This window comes from Cryptomeria japonica, chromosome 4 (assembly GCF_030272615.1).
Source record: "Cryptomeria japonica chromosome 4, Sugi_1.0, whole genome shotgun sequence".
Taxonomy (NCBI): Eukaryota; Viridiplantae; Streptophyta; class Pinopsida; order Cupressales; family Cupressaceae; genus Cryptomeria; species Cryptomeria japonica.
In genome coordinates, this window is record NC_081408.1 from 539563447 (window position 1) to 539590064 (window position 26618).

The 26618-nt window shown below is 40.0% G+C and overlaps 1 protein-coding gene across 5 annotated transcripts in view; it reads right to left on the minus strand.

The window, feature by feature from the left end:
• LOC131068023 (protein cornichon homolog 2) overlaps positions 1-26618 on the minus strand; it is a 118250-nt gene that overhangs the window by 80817 nt on the left and 10815 nt on the right. The window lies entirely within an intron of this gene.

Below are 26618 nucleotides of genomic sequence, written 5' to 3' on the forward strand. Positions count from 1 at the left end.
TGTATATTCGTTGATGCCTGCGTGGGGTTTCAAATTTGAAGACTCGATTGATACTATGAAGGTGGTGATGAAGGCTCTGGCCGAAGAATAGTTGCTGGGTATGGACACCATATTTGAATGGGCGGTGCCTGGAGAAGGCTTTGATGTGGCTGAAGGAACCAATGGAGAAATTCCCGTATATATTTTGCCATTTGTGCATTGGCAGGAAGGCAAACTGAAGGACAGGTTCAAGGCACTGGCAAAGCGCGGGTGGGAGGCATTGAAGACCTTCATGGACTTGATGCGAGTGGAGGCGGAATTAAGGGAGGCTATGGAGGAGGCTAGGCAGGAGGTGGGACGCAAGCTAAAGCTGAGAAAGAGGAAGAATGATGCGGATAGTGCACTCCCAGGTAATGCGGTGGTTCCGCCTGAATTTCCCATTTATATTGTGTCTGTTTATATGTCTGATGCAATGTCTGAACTATGGTCTGTGTTCTGGTTTAAATGGTAGTTTTAGAATACTTTCAGAATATGTTAATATGACTGTAATCAAGCAAATTTCAGGCTCGTTTTGAAGATTGTTTGGGTCTATAAGGGGGGTTTTTTGATACAGAAAGGATGTATGGGTTGTTTTTTGATGATCAAGGTGATTTTCTGATTTGCAATGTAAGTTGGCTACTTTTATTAATAAAATCTAAATATTACCGACCAAAAAAAAAAGCTAACACTTGTTCTTTTCCCCAAAAGATGTCCTAAATCTTTATGAAAACAAACAACTTGGCTTTAACACCCATGGCCATATGCCGCTTGAAAACTATCAACTCTCCTAAGCTTGCAAGGAGTTGCCCTGATGAGAGGTTTCCTTGAATCTTTTCTTCCAAAGGAAATAAATGGAAAACTATTGTATCATATGCCATACCATTTTGCAACTATCTCTAGTCATTCCATATATCCCCTAGACAAGGATCTCAACATGAACAAAGAACATGAATAATTAGTTGTACTGATCCTACAGAATCAAAAAGCATGCCCTATTGGGTACTTGGACACATTAGTTATCATCAAGTAACTTGATTATGTATAAGCTATGTCAAGACATATTAATCAGGTATTATGAAAGTTAAATGCAGTGACCCATCACCTTAGACTCATATTTCTGATCAAATAATCATCCTATTGCAATCTATTGCTGTTAGTCGCATTCATATCTAGTTGTCCATTGCTGTTATCTGTTTATAAGTGTTTCTGTTGTAAATTACTATTTAGTATAATTTCCAAATAAGATTGTTGGACTAATTGCCAGCGTCCTCCTTCGGATTCAGGACATGGACTAACCACCTCACATGGATCTGTTTTTCTCCAGTGTTTGTATCAAGTGTTAATAGGCTGATCTATTGGCGCAACCAAAAATGTGTTCTAACAATTGGTATCAGAGCCAAGTCGCAAGTTTGAATTCCCTTGAGGTGAAGGGAGGAATTGTTGGACTATTCGCCAGCATCCTCCTCCAGATTCAGGACATGAACTAACCGCCTCTCATGGGTCCGTTTAACTCTGGCGTTTGTATCGAGCGTTAACAGGTCGATCTTTTGGCGCAACGGCAAACATGTTCCAACAAAAATCTCATGCTAAATGCATGTTATCATCCGTGAACCTGATAAGCACTATAAGGGGAAAATAAAAATCACTGTTACTTACAAGCGTCAAAGAAGCAAATAATATACCAAACAATAAACAACCAAGAATATAACAAGGGTTGGAATGAGCTACATCAGATTGTAGACAAAAATGCATTTAACTGATATTAATATTAGCAGAATCCTTGTCTCAAAAATAGAAATTGATTTGATGTCAGAATATAGTGGATAGTTAGAAACTTAGAAGTACCACAAGCTGAACCAGAAGTTAGGGAAGAAGTCACATCAACTGCCAATCTGTGGTTGTAACTTGCATAGTTTTAAAACTCGTGGACTCGCCACGGACTCGCGAGTCCATGGGAGCCACGAGTCGACTCGCCAAGGACTCGCGAGGCGAGTCCTGGCGAGTCCATCTGAAAGACTCGCGAGTCTTTTGCAAGGACTCACGCGAGTCTTTTGCATGGACTCGCGAGTCTTTCAAATGGACTCGCGCGACCCAGAAAAAATGTCATGCAAGCTTTAAAATTGAGTTTAACATGTGAAAAAATTTGGTCTCTCCGTCAGGATTCACATATGGAATATAACATTTAAGTATAAGAAAGATTTCTTATACTTTAAGTTATATTCCATATATACTGTCAGGATGTTTGAGATTGGTTTCGGACCTCCAGGAGTTATAATGCAAAATCTAGTTTTTGGAGGATTCTTCAATTTTCCAGACTTAGTCACATTTCAAGATCAGGAAGACATTCTAGACTTAGCCAAATTTCAGGGCATTTGAAGATCAGGATGACATTCCAGACTTTAAGTTATATTCCATATATACTGTCAGGATGTTTGAGAGTGGTTTCGGACCTCCAGGAGTTATAATGCAAAATCTAGTTTTTGGAGGATTCTTCAATTTTCCAGACTTAGTCAAATTTCAGGATCCTTCGGCGATGCCCCTTGACCCCAACTTGGGGGCGTTGACCCCAAACCCCCGTCGAAAAATATAGGGGGAAATTGCGCCGATGGAAGTAGGGAAAATTTAACCTCCGAGTCTGATTAGGCTCCATATAAAAGCATAATTAGCATTGAAGAAATCTTGGTATTATACATTTTAGAGTTGAAAGTTTGAAACTATGAGTATGTGACATGTGTAATGTTTCAATTATGGCTCTTATGTTCTCTAAATGCATTAATTTCTTTATGTTTTTTTGTAAAACTACGGTTTTTTTTTTTGCCGAGTCTTTCACGAGTCTTTCACGAGTCCGAGTCCGAGTCCAAATTTTTGGTTTGCCGAGTCCGTGGCGAGTCCGAGTTTTTCAACTATGGTTGTAAGAAACAACATTCACTTGGACCAATCAACTATCCACAAAACCAAAAAACAAAGAACTTAGTAACAAAATGTTAAATAGAAAAAGAATGGAGCTAATCAAAGATGATTTTCAAATCAGCCAGATTTGATGGTGCACCTAACCAAAACCCAGCTACTAGTGTAAATTGGGAATATCATTGACAAGCTAGCACTATTACAAAGGATAATAGCAAGACTGGATATTTTCCAAGAATGGCAGGATTTTGGAATAAAGCATTCCAATCAGTCCAAAGATGAGGAAAAGGATCCATTGCGAGTGAAATTATTTGTCTCAATTTGGAAAGTGGTAGAATGGAGGCGCTAGCATTGTTTTTCATAATTTCAAGCAATTCTTGTCTTTTCACCCTACTCAAATGCTATTTTCATTCTAAATAGAAAATCCAATGGGTATGATTACCAAGCAATTACTTTTATGCATATTCTATCTAGTCAGTGTGTCTAAAAAATGATAGCTCTTGTCCCACACCCTTGAAACTAGGCGATTCACTTATTATCATTATCTTATTGGGATCAGTTTTCGTTCCTACCTTACATACAATGAAACATTAACAACTATTGTGTGGTACCACCAATTGATGTTTTTGGGATACAAAGACAACATTGCCTCCCACAACACAAATACATACATTGAGCTTAATTGCCAATTAAAAGTATAGTTTTTACAACCCTCCAAATATCCCTCGAGGAAAGGTATGTGCAGATACTTGTTGCTGCAATAGTCTATGTTACAAAAGTAGTAGAAGCAAAGGTACTGGATAATACAACAAAACTCTTATATGACAATTTAATAACAAAATATGCATGTCTGATGAGTATTTATCTTTTGCATGATAAAGGTCTGTTTTTCATTAAAGAAGCTATACTTGAATTGATGGACATCTTGAAGACTAATCCTAATAAATCTACAAGTAACTATTGTAGAGCTAAAAACCAATTCAAAGTATCCACTAAGTTTATAATAGCATTAATACATAAAACCTTGTAGGATACAGGAACAACGTTGGGAAGAAAAGGTACTAACAACAATATGAGCACGCATGGATTACACCCTCTCAAAGTATGGGCGAGAAATTGTGGTACCTATGGAATTTGTAGTATATAGCTTGAGGGTGGTGATAGAAAATCAATTAGGAAAAAGAATAAAACTTCAAGAGAGTTTCCTTCAGCTAGAAAAGTTACAAGAGCTGCAATTCTAGGAATAACTATCAATTAAAACTGAATAAATGATGTAAATATTGGCATCATTAACACATAAAGAAAATGCAAGTTCAACCACACATGCTAGTCTACAAATATACACAAAAATCAAGCAAGGAAATGAAGATGCAATGGAAGGTCCTTCCAAAGTCAAGAAGTCTTTGAAAATGGATCCTCACAGATTTCAATAAGTATTTGAAAATGGATCGGTACAATTAGGAAATTTAGATGGATCTAAGCATCCCACATAGGCAACGCCTCAAAACTCAAACAGTACCATCCTGAAAGAAATATTTGAGTAAACATAATACTATTAGAATCATTAAAAAATTCAAAAGAACCAGTAGAACATGAGTAAACAGCAACCAACAGAAAAAGACTAAGAGAGGTGATCAAAAAGGCAAGAACAGAGAAGCAAATGTCAACAAACCTTGGAACTGCTAAAGGATGTTGACTTGAGGCCAAAGGGGATAAAGTAAAGTGTGTGATGACCAGTAAACAACATGGTGACTAACATGATAAAAAAAAGCAACCAACATACTATTCGGCAACTACAAAACTAAAGAAGCTACTGGTGATCAATAACAAGTCAAAGGACCTAAGGGAGTTACACCAAGCATCAAAGCCATGTGGACTTCATGGTAAGTGACATGACTCTCATAAGTAATGCTTGGGAAAAAGCCACATTAATCAAAACCACAACTTAGTTGAGCATCAACCATCAGATAAAATAATTGACAGTTGATTGACAATTGATGCTTTACTTGGAAGCATGACAAGTGATTTTAACAAGGCACTAATGAAGGAAAAATTATTGCCTGATAGGAAGCTAGCACGTAAAGAAAATATTCAAATACAAGAAAGCCAAAAAATGTTGCAAATGCAAACAAGCTAAAAACTGAGGAGGAAATTGCAGAATCACAACAACAAATAATTTAAAATTGTATAAAACAAATCCCTAAATAAAAAAGAAAAACAGGGAGGAGAAAAATGTAAAGTGGATTTGGCAAGACTGTCATTTACTATGTACTGTTCCCTACTAGGAGGCTGCCAATTCCCAATGATTAACATACATCACTATGGATTATTAAGTCTTAAATCATATTATTAAAATCAACGAACAATTAGGATCCATAATACATTTTGACAGTTACAATACTTAAGCCCCAACCCTTACTTCTTTCCTAATCATAAACACTAACAGAGGATGGGGAATTACTTGTCATAAGGGGCTTGGAAACCAGTCTACAAGTAGGCTCCCTCAAGGCTTCAGGACTCCATCCATATCCCATCTTGGGCTTACCTATCTTGTGAGGTATTACTCTGCCTTTCCCTAACAAAACCAAGCTATCCTCATGAGGGTCAATGGAAGATGATTAAGGAATGGGCTATTAATATAATATTCTTTCATGTCATGAGGGTCAATACCAAATGATTAAGGAATGGGCTATTAATATAATATTCTTTCATGTACTATGAAAGTATATGAAATTAAGTATGACTGTCATACATATTGCAGTCTATATTAATATTACTATTAAATTCTGCATAAGAACATTATCAAGCTTCATATATTAAGCATACATATTAAGCACATCCCCATGCATACCACCAAGAACAAGGATGTTACTGCCTGTAACTTAATAACAGTTCTGATCTGATCTGATCTGATTGATGGTGATCTCACTGGATGCTTTTGATTCCTTTCCTTTATATCTCTCAATGTGAGGATGAGATCACACCTCTTCATCATGTATGCCCTTTGGCAAGAGACACACCCTTTCACCATTAGCAACCTTTCAAAGAGTGCAACTCTTCATTATTTCTGCCCTTCGAAAGGGACACAACCTTTCACAATCAGATCTGCACTTCATATTTAAATCAGATCTGCACTTTGGATTCCCAAATTATCCCCCCTTCAAATGAGTTCTCTTCTCCCTTTTATACCTCATATTTGGGGGAGTCGCAACTTATCATTTCATGCCTTTTGAGCATTCGTTAACTTTATTCAAATTTAAATTATATTCTTTTATACTTTAATTTGATTTTTATTTTTGTTCTTTTGTATTTAAATTTTATTGATATTATTTATTATTAAATTATATTTCAAAGTGGGGACATTACATACTAAAACAACTATTTAAAACATAGGCTATGCATGAATGTTCTGCAACATTGTAGAAAGCAGGTTTGTTGCAATTTTTAGATAAGCTTGTATGCTAATTAATGTCCCAACACATGAAAAATTGATAGAAAAATATAAGGCTCCTAAGAATTCATTGCTGTTACATGGTGAAGTAGTTAAGATAATATGGAAGTTGACAATTGAAATAGCATCACAAAACATGACAGAACGGGATTTTTTGATGATGAAGAAGAAAAATAAAGCAAGTTTCAAATGCCAAATACATTTGCAAGGTCACAACAGAGGAAGAAAATGCAGAATAATGAGTGTCAGTTCCCACAATTTGTGATCTGATCTTGATATTTTGATATGACCATTAGAAGTTGGCCTAAAGTAGGAAATACCTTGTGAACCCTGTAAAAAGGCATCATTTCTAATTCATTTGAACATCTACGCAACCTAGCACTTTCATTTGAGCAAGCGTTATTGAGAAAACATCTTCATACTTTTTTGAGCATTATGGAGAGGCAAGCTAGAGCCATCTACATTCAAGTATTCTTTTATGATTGATCTTGTCATGCAATGTCTGGAAGGACTTATCCAAAGAGCATTGCATCACCACTATTATCAATTCAAGCATTTCATTTTAGATTTAGCCTCTGCCCTACCAAGGGTAACCTTTTTCTCTCATCATCATAGCTATTGTGGAGGTGGAAACACCAACACAGGGTTTGACTTAGGCAAGCCCCTATACAACAAAACATTTCACTCTCTCTATGTGCAGGTTACAAATCCAACTGTTGAAAGTGACAGAATTGTGCAGAGCAGACTAAGACACACAGTCCAAATTTTGAACAAGCAAAAACCCAAGGACTGATCCAATTAGCTACATAGTCCAATGGTTTTTTGCTGAATTTTGCAGAGACTGATCTACAAAACCTCTTGATCCAAGATCCAAAGTCTCAACTATACAAGACAATTGTAGGACAAAGGCACCTAGCTTATGTCATGCCCCCGATCTGACGGTGAAACCATGATATGAAATTGTATTGCGAATGTAAGACTTCACAATTTCAGAGTCGTGCATCTTGCCCCAATCGCATTATATAACAGAACGTATTACATATATTATTAAGATCATTCCCAAATCGGTTGGCAAAAAGAAAATATCTTTGTTAAGGGAGTAAACAAGTTAATCCACGTAGGGAAAGGTGTGGTTATGAGAAGGCATCACCAAACAAACAGAGAGACACCTCTACATCCAGCGGTTGTGTCCTTAAGGAGCGATCATACTCCTCCGCCATCCAAAGGAGAGATATAAAGAATGAAACCTAGCAGTCCAAAAAGAGGAGGGAAGAAGACACATCATATTCAAACATTAACGAGCCAACTCAGCATACAGTAATGATAATATCTCTGTGAACTGCATCCATGTAAGAAGATGCGCTAAGCCAGCTATCTCATCAGAGTTTACTAAGTAGTGGTTTCCATATCTACAAAGGAGGCGATTCCAAAGAATCAACTGCAAGTCTTGTTTAAGGGGACATATTGAATTAATAACAATTAAGATAACAATGGTCAGCGGTGGCAAAAGGTAAAGGTCACCAAGAAATGCAATTAAGGGATAACCAACGGCAGTGATTGGAAATGAGAAGGCACCATCCAAGTTCGAAAAGGCGTGACCATTTCCGAATAAGCAGCAACCCTCCCAAAAGACAACACCTTTCAGAAGGACACTAAGTTATAAAAGTAGGGAAGATAACAAAGGGGGATACAGATCAGCAGCATTGAATCATAAGAAAACACCATCAGATCGAACAGAACAAGAAATCATATCCATAAGATATCAGGCATCGATCAGCAAGAAGAATCATTTCCCATAAGATAGAGAGCAACAATCAATAAGGAGATCATTCCAGTTCATCACAGCAGATTTCTAGCTATCTCAAATTATTATTATCAAACCTATATTCAATGGTATACATGATATTTCTGCTGATCATTGTCTTATACATGTGTACAAGTTGCTTATGCATAATAGAGAATGCTTAAGTATACGTTCACATTATAGAATATAAGGTGTGCTTGATTGTCAGAAATCCACCTTGTTGCGTTCACATTATAGAATATAAGGTGTGCTTGATTGTCAGAAATCCACCTTGTTAGAAGGATCTGAGGTGTAGGCAAAAGGGGTTTAAGAGGGCTAAGTAAGCAGGCCATCCTAGAGTTGACCATAATGACTCCTAAAACAACAGGGCACTTACGTAGAAGAGCCGAGGAACCCACTTACGATCTCCACCCAACTCCGCAAGATGGCACTTGTCTTTAGGGAGATTTGACATTGATGAGGAAAGCAGGTACAAGCTGCTAAGCAAGCAAGAGGGCTGTGGTAGACATCCACTTTTGGATTTAGTGTAGAAATGGCTTCGGGTGGACCCATCATGTCTGTTCCTCCAAACCCTAATATGCTTGTATGGTATTATTGATAGTGTATGAATATGATGTGGTTTGTCTAACCCTAATGATTGAACATATATATATTTGTATATGTTGCTTATGTTATGATTGCAGGATTCAAATCCAAGATCGCATTATTTAAAGAGATATTTACTTGGTAAGATGTAACCCTAACCCTAATGTGTTGCTATTCTAATATTAGGGCAAATTAGGAAGGGGAGATTATGGCTTCATAGTCCAACTATTTCGGGTTCAAATTGCAGCTACAGGTTCCTCTCTACATCTCATTTTCAGATCTCAGCTTACATTTTGATTTCCAGTTTTGTTTCTATCTATTTATGTTGATTATTGTCTATTTTATATCATTTCTCACTATAATCATATCCAATCAATATTAATCAAAAGAGGAAATAATCAGACACAGCATCCAGCTCTCCTTTGGGAACAAAGTTGGATCTTGTTGATTATTCTACCCAATGGGAAAGTGGAGATAGTGATTAAATAAGTTCCTAGTTTGCATTTCTAGGCTAAGACTCCTATTTCCACCATTTCAGTTTGCAACTATGTTGCACAACAAACATGCTAGAGACGGCTATCCACATAATGTCCAGCTTTGTGTTTGCTTATGCTAACATCACCATTTCCAGCCACTATACTCCACCACTTGCAGCCATACAAATGCATTCAGTCATGACTCATGGGACTGAGTGATTTTCTGTTTGTTGCTAATGGTGTATTTGTAGTCATTGTATGGGTATGTTCTGTCTCTACATTGCTGATTTTTCTAATGGATTTCCTGTATTGCAGCAGTTGTACCATTTTAATATTTCTGATTATTAGTGGTTCTGATTTTGGACTGCTATTATCAGTCATATTCAGCTACCACTCTGAAGAATTGTAAAAAAATTTCATGCTTCATGCTGTTTGTGAAGGGTTTCAACCACTAGAGCTACAGGAAAACATTGTCTCAGCTACTGTACTGCTGTTCTGGATGAGGTTTGAAATAAATTTTGGCTGTTGCAACTTCATTCTAGCTTGTATGAAAGTTGATTGGTCCAAACACTAAGGGTTCCAACCTACACCTATCATCATGCTAATTTTGAGATCAGAGTGGTGCAGCAAAAACGTGATGGCTAATTAATATGGCAGCCCTTGGTCTTGTGGAAGTTTGTGTATACTTTCATTTTGCATCACATATTGAGGAGTGTATGGAGAGTTCAAAGCCTTCAAAGCTTGATCCAAGTTGAAGACGGAAAAGTATAATGGTGCATCTTGACACAGGTTTCTCAAAGGACTTATTCCACATGATAGAAACAAGATCCAGATGCTATATCATGATTCATGGTGTTGACACAGTGACACTTGAGCATCCAAGTATGTTTGGTGTTTTTTGGCAAAAGTAGTTTCATTTCACATGTGCAGGAACTAGACTCTATGTGCATCAAAACATGAGACATCATTTTTGGTTTGCAAATTGCTTGTGAGCAAGCAATTCTAGGAGAGCAGACTGTCATTTCCCTTTTTTGAGTTAAATTAAATTAATAATACAATTTAAATTGGGCCCACTAATCTCTAATTTGGCCTCACGAGAGAAGTTGATGTGAAATATGCACAGTAGATCAAATCAAAATGGGCAAGAGTGTTGAAAAACGAGCACTTGGATACTTATGATCCCACAAGAGTTTTTACGGTCATCAACCCCCCATCAGGATCACTGTGTGGAATTTTTTGACCTTGTAACAATAGGACATTAAGAATGGATAGAGAGCTTCCCTTTGGGGAGACTCATGGAAGGGTCACAAAAACCTCTCAAAGATCCAAGGATTGGAGGAAGCAAGGAAAATTCTATCCCTTTCTTGGGGCACCAAGGTGGCAGATTATGTGCAATTTCAAGATATCAATGGGTTATCATCATTGAAATGGAAATCCTTCCACCAGTTGGAAATTCCTAATGGCCCAAAAGAGGCTCTGAGTAAAATTTAGAGACTAGAAGTATTTTTCTAACCATGGAAGAAGACGAAGTGAGGTGGTGTGCCTCTAAGTCAAGCAAATATAATATTAAAATGGGTTGCAGGTTGAAAATAGCAGCAATCAAGAAAAGAGGATTGCCCAATACAGCTGTTTTGGGGAAAGGAATGCTTGCAAAAACAGGTGTTTTTCCTGGGCAGCCATTCAAAGAAGAATTATCACAGGTGACAAGCTAAGGATAATTGGTTTCATGGGCCCTCTTCACTGCCCACTCTGCAAACAGGAAGAAGAATTGGTAGACCATCTACTTCTACAATGTGAAATGGCAAAGGATCGTTGGTAGTGGGTGATGAGGCAGTTAAGATGGGTGGCCAATTGCCCCCAAGTCTTCTCTCCATGTTTTAAGGGTGGTTGAATTTGCATAGAAGAGCTATGTTCTCCAATCTCTGGAAAGTTTCACCATCTATTGTTATCTGGGAGATTTAGAAAGAATGGAATAGAATGGTATTCCAGGATAAAGAAATGTCCACAAGAGCACTGATAAACAAGATAGTCATTTATTGTGGAGGTGATCAAAAAAGCAACCAGGAACAAAGGTATCAAGCGAAGCACCTTCTCGTCATGGGATGACAGAATTATGGCAGATTGGCATGGCCTTTCTATTCCCCCCCACTATGGAGGTTTGTGGGTCGATCCCTCTACTTGCAACAGAGTTGACACTTGTTGGTCCCCCCTAAGGAAGGATGTGTAAAGGTGAACTCAACAGGGCTTCCCGAGTAAACCCTCGCCCCTCTGCAGCGGGATGTATCGTTTGTGACCAGGAAGGAAGGATTTTGGCAGGAAGTGAGGAAGCTCCCAAATGGCACAAATAATGAGGCTATGTTCCAAGCAGCCTGAGTAGGGATTCAGCTATGCAAATGGTTGGGTTTTAAAAAAGGCTCATTTAGAAGGGGACTCATTAATAACTATTAGCGCAGTTCGGTGAAGAGAGATGCTAAATTGGAAACTACAAAACTTCTTCCCCGTATTCGACAGGGGCTATTAGGATTGGATGAATTTAAACTCTCACATTTACCGTGCAGGAAATCAAGAGGCCGATGGATTGGCCAAATCACCTGTTGAAATGAGAGAAAATCATGCTGAAGTTGAGCTAGCAAATTGTTGGGAGTCTCTAGGTCGAATGGAGGAGGCCAATAGGACAGTTGAAGGATCAACCCATTAATGATTGTAGGGTGGCGCTTGTGCAAAGTTATTGCAAAGGATGGGACAGTGAAGTGGTAGTTTATCTTGCCTGCAAAGCCAAACATTGGCATCATTTGCAATGGAGACAACTGTATGCCTAAATGCCACAGCAAGGCAAATGACGTTCAAGGACTTGGTGATGGACAACAGGCTCTATAAAATTTTCAATGCGGATGAGAGAGAAATTCTAGAGGTGCTAAAACTTGTTTTGGGAGATGCATTCTTGCGCTCGGCCCACAAATTTAGGGTGAACAGTGACGTTTCCTCCATGTTCGTGGCATGGCTGTTGAATGCCAGGGAGGGCAAAATCTCCATCAAAGGGCTAATGCAAAAGCTAGTCAAGGCTCCGAGGAGATTGCAGATGCAACAACTTTTGGATATGGCAATCCCTAGCATTGAGCTATCACCGCGTGGGGGGTCCATGGCCAAAGCTAACTATGTAATACAACAGGTCGTAGATCTGTTTTATTGCTTGGCAGACAAGGGTAGATGAGGAGGCCAAGAGGCACTAGGTGATGGGTGCAGTGTAGCTGCTGAAGGAGTTTGTTGGTCCATGACTAGCTAAGCATGTCCAACCCATAGCACTGCTAATGGCTGCTTTGACCGGGCAGAGGAGCTAGAGATAGTCGAGGAGGCTGGTCCAAGGTGTTAATCTGTTGGGTCTGATTGGAGGCAACAGGTCATGATTTTTTACGCCACATTTTCAAAATTTTGTCTATCTTTCATGTAGAAACTTTTTGTATTTCGAGTGTGATACCCTTAGTGTCACACTTATATATCAAAAAATATATATAAATATATACTAAATTAGATTAACATTTAAAGTATTTTTAAATACTTGGAGGGAAATTGAAATGCCAAGGGCCTAATTCAAAATGTTATATAAAGGAGGTGCCTATCTTCATTTGGGCATCATTCAAGTTATCTTTTTGCATCCAATATTTATACTTGTGCACTTTGTTCAATTTAGGGCATCCAAGGATGAAAACCCTTGATTTGTTTAAGATTTGAGAGTACGAAAACCCTCTTGGATTCCACATTTTGGATCAAGGGCAAAAACCCTTGCTTCCAATCTTGTGTGATTCCATCCAAGAACCACATCTGTGCTGGGTTTGGAGATTGTCTCAATCTGCTACAGTGCTGTTACAATGTTCTATGCAAGCAAAATCATCATTTCAACACCAATGCACATTTAGGGGTTTATACATTGAGTTTCAGCTTTTTTTTGCATTTTGAACATCATTTAGAGTTGGATTTGAGTTACCCTAGCTGAGTGCTACATTGACAAGGTGAAATTTGAACATTTAGCGCACTTTATCAGCCAAACCCTAGCAAAGGAAAATTTCCAGTATCTTCTGTTTTTTGAGGCTGATTACCAACATTTGAGGCTGGATCTGAGCACCACATACATGGAAGGGTCACTATAAAAATCAGTGGACATTTTTTGAGCTACTCTGACCATTGGGGGCTGATGATTGCATTTCAAATGTATCAAACCCCACCCCAAGTACAGATCTTGTTGGCAGATTTGTGCAGCCCAGACCTTATTAATGCTACAGCAGACTTTGTGAATCACTAGAACAGCTCATGTACTAACACCGTACATCTCCTGTTCATAGTTGGGACAATGCATATAAAGTCATAGCAGCAAGAAGCAGTTGTAGGGATTACAGATTTGTCATTTTCAGTGCATTTTATTGTATCAGCACTTTCAGGCAATTTGTGAGTGGGTTTGGTTAAGTAGAAATTCTGAATTTGTATCATCATTATGCATAAGCAGACTATATTTGTTGTTAGTGGGAAAATTGGTAGTTTGGGATTTAAAAGCGTATTCCTTGCTAAATGTATCTCTGTCATACACTACCAGCAGCAATATATCTTAAGTTTCTACTTTGAATTCAATAGACTTTCAACATATGAGGATTTAATGATAGCTGTCGATAAACTTGAGTTAATACAAGAAATCACAGTAATGTATTGTGTGATTAGCCTTGCATAATATATTGTTCATTTTGGGTTGATATTTGACTCAAAATCCCAAAGAATGCTTAAAGATCAGAATATTACAAAAATAACTAACTGGGGACAGTATAACTTTTTCTTAATAGTTTTGATGCTTCCCACCACCCCCACCTTTTCTGAGCTTCCCGTGGGGAGTGAATAGTTGGGACTTTGTATTCTAGGCTAAAAACACAGGAACAGTTTTCTACGCAGGACTATTTTTGTTCATTTGTATATTATCTATGCTTCAACAACCACAGAGTTGATACAGGAGAATGCTGCTTGATTGTCACAGTTCTAATATTATCTTTGCTTCATTAATCTTTCTTGCATATGTTAGAGGTAAAATAATTGACTGAAATTTTAAGGACTAGAATGCATGCCATTTATGTTGAAAACCGATAGCTAGATCGGATTATAAGAACAAATGTATCTACATTGGGCTGGGCCCAAAATTGTTTATTGTAACTTGTAGATAGGGTAGGCCCAATTTGGGCGGTAAAATCAAATATGTATTTGAGCGATCATTTATGTAATTGGGCTGGGCCCAAACTCATGTAGCTTGTGGTAAAGGCAATCAAGCAATAACGTCTTAATAGGTCAAGACCTATTTGAGTGATACACATAATATTATTATTAAATTAATAAGGCAGGCCAACTTGAGACTTGACACCACAAGTCAAGTATATAAGCAAGTCATTTGCATGGCATAATCAATCAATCATATATCATGTGAATTACATCAACTAAGTCAGCGAACTTGTAATGAGCTTCAAGTCAGCGAAATTGTTATCTCAAGCTTATTGAAGGTCAGCGCTCATCTATCTCCATTGGCTGGTCTGATCTGCAAGTTGTCAAATCTGCAATAGTCATCTTAAGTCTGAGACAGACTTCTGGAAGGGCAGCGATCATCTCCATGCAAGTGAATTCCTTCTACAGATCTGTACATCACATCTCCAAGACAGCAAGGCAGAATTGATACATCTCGGTCAAGCGAATTCACTGAAGACTATTTTAGCAGCAAACTGATCTGACGTTGGAGATAAGTTTCATGTCTTGTAATTGTCTTCATATTTGACATAATATAATTGGATTTTAAGGCTGGGTTTTTCACCTCCAAGAGGGAGGTTTTTCCAAGGTATTGCTGTGTTGTGTTTATGAGCATTGTGTTTTTCATTACATTTTCAGTCTACATTGAATTTTGTTATATCTGATTAGTAAAATTAACATGGTATCAAAGCTTCAGGTTCATTATAAATCAGATTATTGGTTATCCTTCACTTTCAGTTTGCTCTTTTAGTTTTGCAAGATGGTTATAGGACTGAAGGTTGAGGACAGACTTGATGGTGCTCTCAACTTTACCTCTTGGAAACTTCGTGTGCTTCTTGCCCTTGAAGAGGTTGAGCTGTTACAGTTTGTGGAAGACAAGGATCTGCCTGAACCCTCAGATCCAGATGAGTTAAAGCAGTTCAAGAAGAATGCTCTTAAGGCAAAGAAGTTTCTAATTGATTCTATGAAGGCATCTTGTTCCAGTCATCTCCAAGTTATCTTCAACCAAGGAGATGTTCAAACACCTAGATGTTCAAAATCAATAACATCAGCCGGGCTCTTACTCTAAGGCAACAACTTCTTCAAATCAAGATGAGCAAAGGAGATTCAATCATGTCCTTCTTCATGAAAATTTCAGAATTGAAGGACCAGCTCAGCTCCATTGGAAGTGAAGTAGTGGACAAGGATGTTGTCATGATTGCATGAAATGGTCTCCCTAATTCTTGGGATTCATTTATTCAAAGCATAAGCGGAAGAGCTGAATTTCCCTCCTTTGATTGCCTCCGGTCTGATTGCATTCAAGAGGAATCTAGCCTAGCTGCAAGTGGAATGCTCAAAGGCACTCATGGAGGTGACCATCATGTGCTTGCATCTCAACATGTCAAAAGAAAGGGTGATCATTGGAAGAAGAACAACTTCAAAAGAGATAGAGACTTCAGATCTCCTGCTACTTACGATTCAAGGAAGAAGCCAAGGGACCTTTCACGTGTTCGTTGCTTCAGATGCGATAAGTTTGGACACTATGCTAAAGAATGTCAGAATCTGCCCAAGCAAGGAGAAGCGAACTTGAATGAAGTTGCAGATTTGAAGGATAACTAAGACTACCTCTTCATTTCTGCCTTATCTAGCCATGTGCTAACTGACAGCAACAGTTGGTTGATAGACAGTGGTGCATCCAGACATATCACGGAATACCGGGAGCACCTCTCAGACTTAATGGAGAAAGAGTCCAATCTTCATATGGTAATTAGTAATGATGCTCAGTATTCGGTAAGAGGTTTTGGCAATACTTCCTTAAATTTGGAATCTGGTATCTCCTTGCATCTTAGTGATATTTTATGTGTTCCTAGAATTAAAAGAAATTTAATCTCTATTTCTGCCCTAGAAGATAAGGGTTATCAAATAGCATTTTCTAAGGGTAAAGTACTTGCTTGGCCTAATAGATCTAGTTTTAAATCTGCTCATGTTATTGTGAATAGATATGATAGTTTGTATAAGCTTTCAGCTAATCCTGTTCGAGCACTCATCCATGAAGCTCCCGAATCTAGCGAGCTATGGCATAGAAGGCTTGGCCACCTTCACTTTCAGGCACTTCCCTCACTTGAAAAGATGGTTAAAGGTATGCCTAAACTTAGTTATTTTCATGATGATACTTGCAAAGGTTGTGCATTAGGTAAGAACACTAAGAGTCCATTTCATAAAAGTGAAAGTAGAGCTAAGAAAAAATTAGCACTTGTTCATTCTGACCTATGTGGACCCATGTTTGTTCCTTCATCTAGCAGATTTCTATACTATGTTACATTTATAGATGATTTTTCTAGAAAGACTTGGATTTACTTTCTAAAATCTAAAGAATCTGATGATGTGCTAAGTAGGTTTAAAGAATTTAAAGCCCTAGCTGAAAGTATGTCTGGTAAAAGGATTAAAATGTTAAGATCTGACAATGGAGGTGAATACACCTCAAGTAGTTTCAATGAATTTTGTGTAGAGACAGGAATTAAAAAGGAGTTTTGCATTCCCTACAATCCTCAGCAAAATGGTGTGGTTGAACGAAAGAATAGAGCCATTGTTGAAGCAGCTAAAGCAATGATTCATGATCAGGATCTGCAGACTTCCTTATGGGCTGAAGCATCCAAGACTGCAGTATACATTCAGAACAGATGCCCTCACCGTGTCTTGAAGAACATGACTCCTGAAGAGGCCTTCACTGGAATCAAACTGGATATCAGTCACCTAAGGATTTTTGGAAGTCATGTATGTTCATGTGCCGAAGGAAAAGAGAACTAAGCTAGAGCCATCCAGGAAGAAAGGTATCCTTGTTGGATACAGTGAATCCTCCAAAGCATTTCGTATCTACATTCCAAGACAAAGGTATATTGAGGTAAGTAGAGATGTTATGTTTGAAGAAAATGTTGCTTTTAAGAAATCTAAAGGTTTCCTTGTCAATGATGATAAAGAGGTTAATGATAATCAAAACATGGATATTGATACTAACCCTGAGATTCAGAATGAGTCTATTGAGCCTCCCGAACCTATTGAGCATGGTGATCCTCCTGAACCTCTAGATCCAACTGATGGACCTAGAGATATTGCAGTTAACAAGAAAAGGCCACTTTGGGTTAGTAGCACAATTCAAGAAGCAAAAAGTTTGCAGCTCCTAGTGGCACTTTCAGAGAAAGTAGGAGACCTCAGAAGTTCTCCAACTATGTTGCAATGATGTGCAACATCATTGAGACTGAACCATCCAGCATAGAAGAAGCTATGAACCAGCAAGCATGGAAATTAGTTATGTGTTGATGTGTTTTTTATGCACATGCAAACACAGAATAAAATACCTAAAGGTACCTTATCCTCTCTTGAATAAAGTTTCCCGACTACTGAAGATCTTGCCGAAGGATCAGTCGAGGCAACTCCAAGGTTCTGTTATGTAGGATCTCTACTCATGGATAAGCTCTTCGTGGTATGATGTGATTTTGCTGGAATCACAAGGGGACTTACACTCGATGACCTGAACATCTGATTTGCTGGAATCACAAGTTCTATTTACTAACTAGAAGACAAACAAATGGTAAAAGATGTAGGGTTCAGGAAGTCTACTCTACTACCTAGAATGCGAGAAGATGGATGAATGACTAGGCGGAGTCCTACTGGGCTGGGTCTCACCATCAGGCTTGAACAATTCGACACCATCTCAATGCAATCTTCTAAGGGGTGCTTCCAATACGTTCAAATCGTACACCATCAGACACTGATCACCACTCAAGATAATGCATGAACAATAGACGTGTAACGACTTAAGATTAAGCTCATTTTATTCCAGTTGACCACGCAAGGCGCACTTACCATCAGCAAGAGGCTAGTGGTTTGGATTAGACGGATTCCACACAGGTGCATTCAACAATTTTCTTCATTCAATCTAATCATCTACCATCTAGAATTGAAGATTCAACAAGAAACCATGCATATTGCAAGAAACGACACACTTCACCATAACTTCAATGAAAATGGAGTTTATTTACAATCAATGGCAACAATTTCTTGCCTTGTCCTCCTATTCTACTCTAACTGCTATTCTATTTGCTATTAATCATTAGCTATTCTAACCTCTATGAACTAACTATTCACCTTCTAACTATTAATGACTAACTATTCTCCTTTACAAATGAGGAGCCAGGGCTTATATAGCGCTCTCAATACAATTCAATGGCTCAGATCAATTTTAGATCAATGGCCGAGATTTTACAATGAAAACCCTAATTAGGGTTTGTTACAACCAACTCAATTCTGACCAATGAAATAATTGCATTATTTGGACACATGTCTTCTCTGGAATATTCAACCAATGGATAACCGGGGTAGGTACATCGAAGTTTGTTCCATCTTTGATGAGTCAGGTACATTGAATCTAGACATGCTGAGGTGGACCAATCTGACTGGAGGAGTGATGACTGGGATGCCACCTTGCCTGACACTTGCAACTTGGTAGATATTCAATTTGATGATGTTGAGAAGCTAACTTTAATTAACTCTTCTGAAACTGTTTGCCTCTTCAACGAACCCTTGCTTTAACCTCCTTTGTCTTCAATGTGCACGATGGATGGTGTACCTTTCCTTGGAACGCTGGACTGGAAGATGTCGTCCTTGATGATACTAGACTGGAGAAGGTCGCCCCTGATGATGCTGGACTGGAGAAGGTCGTCCTTGTCTTGGCCTGGTCTTCTTTCAACTGCAAGACAAACCAAAAGATGATTAAGGACACATAATAAATTCATTTCAACATAGCACTTTCTACCTTAAACCATCAACAAGAAGATGTTAAAATGAAGCTTGCTCGATATTCTTTCTAGGGACAGGCCCTATAAGAATTTCGCCCTGGACCCTCTAGAAGGGTCAAGAGCGAAATTTGCATTCCTGGCTCAAGTTGTTCTCACTTTGCAACCGTACTTGCTTAGATACATGCCCAAGGACGCCCTCATTCTCAACCAACACCAATCTTGATGCAAATTCGGGGCAAAAGAGAGGTTTTTAAGAATTTCACTTTGGACCCTTTGGAAGGGTCAAGAGCGAAATTCACTTTTTAGGACAAAATCTATCATGTTTCCTCTCCAAAATACCTTCCAAGGCGAGCACACACTAGTTTTCCTTCCTCCAGAGCCCAGGGATCCACGCCTTGACCTCTATCATGAGCAATTTTGAGTGAAATTGGGAATTTCGCTCTAGACCCTCTGGAAGGGTCAGGAGCGAAATTCACCTTTTAGGTCACAACTCTTCATTTTCTTCACTTCAATTCATCTTGCAGGGCAAAGTAACATCATTTCAACCTCAACTACACCTTAGGACTCCTAGTCTTGACTTGACACAAGGAGGAAATAGGTAGATGGTCAGGAGCGAAATTCACCTTTTAGCTCAAAATTCACACTTTTGAAGGTCAAACATCTTTCCAAGGCATTCCAAATAGCTTTTCTCACCCTAGTCTAGGCTTGACTTAGCACAAAATTTGGAGGATAAGATGGTTTTTAGGATTTTCGTTCTGGACCCTTTGGAAGGGTCAGGAGCGAAAATCTTATTTTAGGCTTATTTCCTCATCTTTTCAACTCCAATCCACCTCCAAGATCAAGGACACATCGCCTCACTCCTGTCTAGGCCATAAAAACCAAAAACTTGACTTGATTTGCAAGGGAAAAAGGGTGATCCTAGGAATTTCGCTCTGGACCCTTTGGAAGGGTCAAGAGTGAAATTCTCATTTTGGCTTCAAAATTTGCATTCTTAGTGACTAAAATCCACTCTAAGGCAATCCAAATGACTTCTCTCACCCTTGTCCAGGTTTGACTTTGCTCAAATTTTGGAAGAAAAGATGGTTTTTAAGATTTTCGCTCTGGACCCTTTGGAAGGGTCAGCAGCGAAAATCACTTTTTAGGCTCAATTCCTTCACATTTGATAATCATTGATAAGTCAAAGTTATTTCTGAGGACCTCTCCCATCAAAACTCACCTTACTCAGCACTAGGCTTGGCACAAAATTGGGAAAAAAGGTGGTTTTGAGAAAATTCGCTCTGGACCCTTTGGAAGGGTCAGGAGCGAAATTCTCATTTTAAGCTCATTTCTTCATATTTGATGACTCTTGACAATTCAAGGACATGCCTAAGGACACCTCTAATCTTGACCCACACTAGACTTGGCATAAATTTGAGGGAAAAGATAGGTTTTGCACAATTTCGCTCTGGACCCTTTGGAAGGGTCAGGAGCGATTTTCCTTTTCTAGCCCAAAATCATCATTTTTTCAATCCCAATCTTCTTTGCAAGGTAAAATTTCATCTCTTTTCGCCTAAGGAACAAGGTTTTAAGCCCTAGCAAGGTTGAAAATATAGGTTTGGAAGGAATTTCGCCCTGGACCCTTTGGAAGGGTTAGGAGCGAAATTTCCTTTCTTGGCCAAAACCCTCATTCTCCAACGCTTTCAAACATCCCCAAGGATTTCAATATGCCCATTCTCTCTTTCAACATGTCTTGGACATCAAAATTGGGTCAAACAAGGAAGGAAATGCATCTTAGGTAGATTTTCGCTCTGGACCCTTTGGAAGGGTCAGGGGCGAAAATCTCATTCTAGGCTTGATATTTCATCTTTTATTGCTTTCCATCATTTCTCAAGGCAAGAATATGTCTATCCCTCCTCCATCATGCCTTGGACACTAAGAACTTGGCCTAACAAGGAAGAGAATGAGGTCCATGAAGATTTTCACTCTGGACCCTTTGGAAGGGTCAAGAGCAAAAATCATGTTTTGAGCTTGATTTTTTCATTTCTCCAACTCCAAACCACTTCAAGAAGGTAACTAAACATCATTCTCATGCAAGGAACAAAGTCTTAAGCCTAAGCAAGGTCAAAAAGGTAGGCTTGTAAGGAATTTCGCTCTGGACCCTTTGGAAGGGTCAGGAGCGAAATTCACCTTCTTGGCTAGAATCCTTCATTTTTTCAAAGCTTTCAAACATTTCCAAAGTCCAAACATGTCCACTCTTCCCTTCAAGATGCCTTGCAAATCAAAATTTGGTCAAACTAGGGAGGAAATGAGCCTTAGGAGGATTTTCGCTCTGGACCCTTTGGAAGGGTCAGGAGTGAAAATCACAATTTGGGCTTGATTGTTCATTTTTCAAACTTCAATTTTCTCCTAGAGGCAAATATAGATCATTCTTCATCAAAGGATCAAGGTTTCAAGCTAAAACAAGGGAGCAAATGAAGTATATAATGAATTTCACTCTGGACCCTTTGGAAGGGTCAGGAGCGAAAATCTCTTTTAGGCTAAAATCTTGATCTTCAAAACCATCCAACTCCATCTCAAGGCAAAAACATACTAATTTATCTTCCAACGTGCCTTAGAGACCAACACTTAGTCAAAATTAGAAAGGAAATGAGAGCTACAAAGATTTTCGCTCTGGACCCTTTGGAAGGGTCAGGAGCGAAATTCACCTTTTGGGTTTAATCCTTGACTTTTCCAACTCTCATCATCTTTGGGAGGCAAACATAGATCCTTCCTCATGCATCTCCACCTTGGTCCTGACTCTTGCTAAAAGAAAAATGAGTGTTATCAAGAATTTCGCTCTGGACCCTTTGGAAGGGTCAAGAGCGAAATTTGACATTTTGGTCTCTCTGTCAGGATCATTTTATGGAATATAACATTTAAGTATAAGTGACATTTCTTATACTTTAAGTTATATTCCATATATACTTTTAGGATGTTTGAGAGTGGTTTCAGACCTCCAAGAGTTATATTGCAAAATCTAGTTTTTGGAGGATTCTTCAATTTTCCAGACTTAGTCAAATTTCAGGATCAGGACATTCCAGACTTAGCCTGATTTTAGGGCATTTGAAGATCAGGATGACATTCCAGACTTCATCACTCACCAACTCGACCTAACTCAAACCTTCAAGGATGATACTCACTCACCAAGTGTTTTGCCAATAAAGTGTAATTCAATGCATTGTAGAAATAATAGACATGACAGAATACATCATGACAGAATATAAAGAAACTCAGATCTTCATTGATTCATAATAATGTCAGTACAATGACAATGACCATACTAACTCCGTCCCCATGACCAAGGACTCGCTAAAATATAAAGGTGACCGGTCAGTTACCCGGTGTCAACTGTCGACAACCAACGGGTTAACTGTCGTCATTAATTCTAATTACATTAAATGTCTTATTGCTTAATTACCCGACAACATCATCCCCCCCAAAAAGAAATGTCGTCTCCGGACGACAGACAACAAAATGGGAATGATATGCCTACAACAGATAACAACTACGAACCCCACAAAATAACAACTACACATAGACTACTGAGGGGGTAAGGGAGGCATCCTTGATGGTGGAGGGGCTAGGGCAGCTACTGCCAACTGCTCCTGAAGCTATACCACCTGGTCGGTCCGGTATCGGAGGTCCTACTTAGCCTGCAACTGCCGCTCCCGAGAACTCCTCACTCGAAACACTGCCTCCATCAATTCCTGATGCTTCGCCTCCAACTCGGCTGCCAGGGTAGCAACTCTTGATTCTGCTGAGGCTCTCTCATTTGACTGCACTACCAACTCTACCCTCACGACACTCAATTCTCCTCTCACAGTGGCAAGGATCTCATCTGTACTCCTAGCATGGGTGCGTTGCTGCTCTAACTCTGTCTCCAATGCAGGGATGCGAGTGGCCAACTCCTTCTGAGCCCTATCCGCCCTGAGCTAAGTCTCTCGAAGCTCGAGATACCTATCTCGTACAGCCTGCTCAATCCATCTGGCCACAGACTGTGTCTGACTCCCTCCGGCCACCTCCTGGCTCTGCCACTCTGCTCGCATCTCTGGAAGATCAAGCGTCGGCCATCCATGCTGCTCAAAACACTGCTGAAATGCCACTGCTACTCCAGATGTAGCAAATGCAAGGAGTCTCCGCAAAGTGAGCTGTCTGACAGACTCCTCTACTGTCGAGGCAACCAATAACTGAACCTCCTCCTCCATCCTGGCTAAGAACTACACCATGGCAGTAGGTCTCCCCTCTCCAATCCGTCCAACCTGATGTTGTTGCTGCTGTGATACCGCCCCCTCCTCCACCAGCGGTGTCTTTCTATCGCCCTGCTTTCTAGTGCCACTGTCCAAGTCGATAACCCCTGGAGGTGAAGGAATACAAGGGTAGGAAGGTGTGGATGGTGCCTGCCTGCGTGGGGATGAAGGTAGAGCCGCATATCTGTCTAGACATGAATCGACATCGTCCCCCGCCGACCTCTCCTCAACCGTCCTCTGGGCCTCCTCTGTCCTAGGTTCCCTCAGGATGACGGGCATGCGTACTGGTGCACTCGTTGGTGTCATCATCTTGGTTGTGACTGGCGATGGCTGAACTGGTGGAGGCCAAGGATGCATCTGACCAAACCCAGGTATGGGGATGGTAGAGATGGTACCCACTATGACTCCAGATGATGCCAATGGTCCTCCCTCTCCTCCGATGGTCAAGAATGCTGGAGTAAATACCACCTGGCCGGTCCTGCCAGCTCCCCCTCCAGGCATTCCACGATGCCCCCTCAGTACACTTGCCAACAATACTGTTTGAGTGGTGGGGGTCTCCTGCGGCGGTACTGGCTGCTCAGTCTATGGAAGCTTGAAGGTGCTATCTTCCTCTGAATCATCCGACCCCTCACTTTCCTCCTCACTAGTGCTATGTCGTCCTGAATCCGTGTCACTGGCCGACACCACTACGTGGACCGGTCTCCTCCTCTTCCTGCTAGTTTGTCCCTCGGCGGTAGTCAAAATATCCAGCTCTGACCAATAAAATATAGCTAGCTTAAGGGAGTCGATGCTACCCCGCGACTGCCATCCTCTACGGTGTGGTGGCACATGTACCCGCACGGAATCTAAAAATAATCCGATAGCGTGATGTGACATATAAAATACTTTATGTTTCAGCATCATACAGTCGTGGGCTCTGTCTGACAGTAGACTGGCCCAATCATACACCGTGCCCTTTCTGAGTCCTGCCATCAATGCGATCATAGGTACTACCGCGTCCGACGCTCTACTGGCGCCAGTTAGCCTACTCTATACTACGTCAAGTAAACATTGCCAGATGCCAGATTTTAAAAATGTCTTCCTCAGACCTCTTCCCTTCGGATCCAAGATGCAACTCCATTCTTCTGTAGTCAAGTTGTCCCTACACATTTCTTTTAATAGCTGGGTTCTTCTTTCCTCAGACAACTTTGTTACCTTTTTGTCGATCTTTTTACCCTTGTCAGGAATGCCAAATACTCTCTCAAAATCATCAGAGTTAAATGAAACAATGATGTCAGTGTGCTGGAAATTGAATGACAATGTGCGAAGTTCAGGATCATATGTTTTAATCATTTGTCGTAGGCAGGGTTTGAATTCCTTAATATTAAAAATGGGGATCTGAATAGCATCATGGACCTTAGCTTTTGTTAATTTAATTTTTACCTCAATATCTGACGGGCTCGTGGCATTTTCCCACCATTGCCTGCACACCATTCCAGCCAAACCCTCGAATAGAATTGTATCTGCGGTGACCTGCGTAACTCTTCCCTTTCCTGCATCCTGTGCAATTGCTTTGCCCTTGTCTTGGTCGCCCATTGCTATAGCAGGTTTCTTTTTGGCTTCCTTCTTGGTTTGCTCTTCTCTTTCCTGCAATTTCTTCCTCCAGTCTAACTTTTTCAATCTCCTAGGTTCAGTCGCCATTAATCAAAATAAAATAAAAATTCCTTGTCTGGGGTTCGATTTGTAACTGTTTCGAGTCTTAACTATCTTTCGTTTTGTACGGATTTGCCTTGCTAATGTGGTACGGCTGATTTGATTGTACGGCTATCACCCGACAATTTTCTAACTAGCAAGTAGCTGATTTGTCCGTACGGACGTCTTTATAACCCGACAATTTTCTAACTTGGCAATTTCCTGAGTATTCATGCCATATAAAACACTTAATGACAAAAAAAAAAAAATAACTTTAAATTTTTTCTATATGTCCCTTTTTTCTTTTCTTTTTTTTCTTTTTTTAAAACTCAATTCTGTACGACCGTACGGTTTTAAAAAAAAAAAAAAAAAAAACTCAATTCTGTACGGCCGTACGGCCTTTTCTATACAGCCATACGGTTTTGTTTCCCCTGCGGCACCGTACGGGGTCGTACGGACCTGCCGTACGGCCATTTCCATACGACCGCACTTACTTGTCCGCCTAGGCGGAGGCGGACCTCGTCTCTTGCCTCCATTGGTGATAGATTTTCAACTTGGAGCCATTTACAGCATCAGGCACCTCCATCTCGTCCATCATCCACAGCTTGATGGCTCCGTTCACGCCAACTTCGCGAATCTTAAAGGGACCTAGCCATTTTACCTTGAACTTGCCTGGCTTAATTTCATTTCGACCATTAAACTTCAATACCAATTGCCCCGGGGTGAACTGCATCCTTCTTAAATGTTTGTCGTGCCAGGCTTTCCGTCGTTGTTGAGCTGTCTCCGTCGCCCACTGTGCCATCGTCCGTCTTTCATCCAACTTATTCAGGGCGTATAGTCTCTCCCGAAGGCTTTCCATGTCGCCTAACCTGTTGTCAATGGCAATTCTGAGACTTGGCACCATGAATTCCACTGGCACCACAACCTCCTCGCCGTACATTAATTGGAATGGTGTCTGCCCAGTGGTTACCTTGTAAGTTGTTCGGTACGCCCAAAGTATCGACGATAGACGCTCCTCCCAGTCTTCCTTCTCAACCCCGCAGGACTTATAAATTACTGACACCATGATTTTGTTGGTCGCCTCAGCCCGGCCGTTTGCCCGAGGATAGTACGGACTTGATAGAGAATGGAAAATTTTGAATTCGATTGTCAACAGCCGGATAATGTGGTTTACGAAGTGCCCTCCTCTATCACTTGTCAACTATATAGGTATTCCGTATCAGGTGCTAATCTGTTCATAAATGAATCTCGCCGTACTAAAGGCGGAGTTGTCTGCCAAGGCCCTCGCTTCGACCCATTTGGTCAAGTATTCGGTCGCCACGACAATGTATCTACATCATCGGGCCCGGCTTGGTTTCAACGGACCAATGAAGTCTAACCCCCATCTTTCGAACAGCT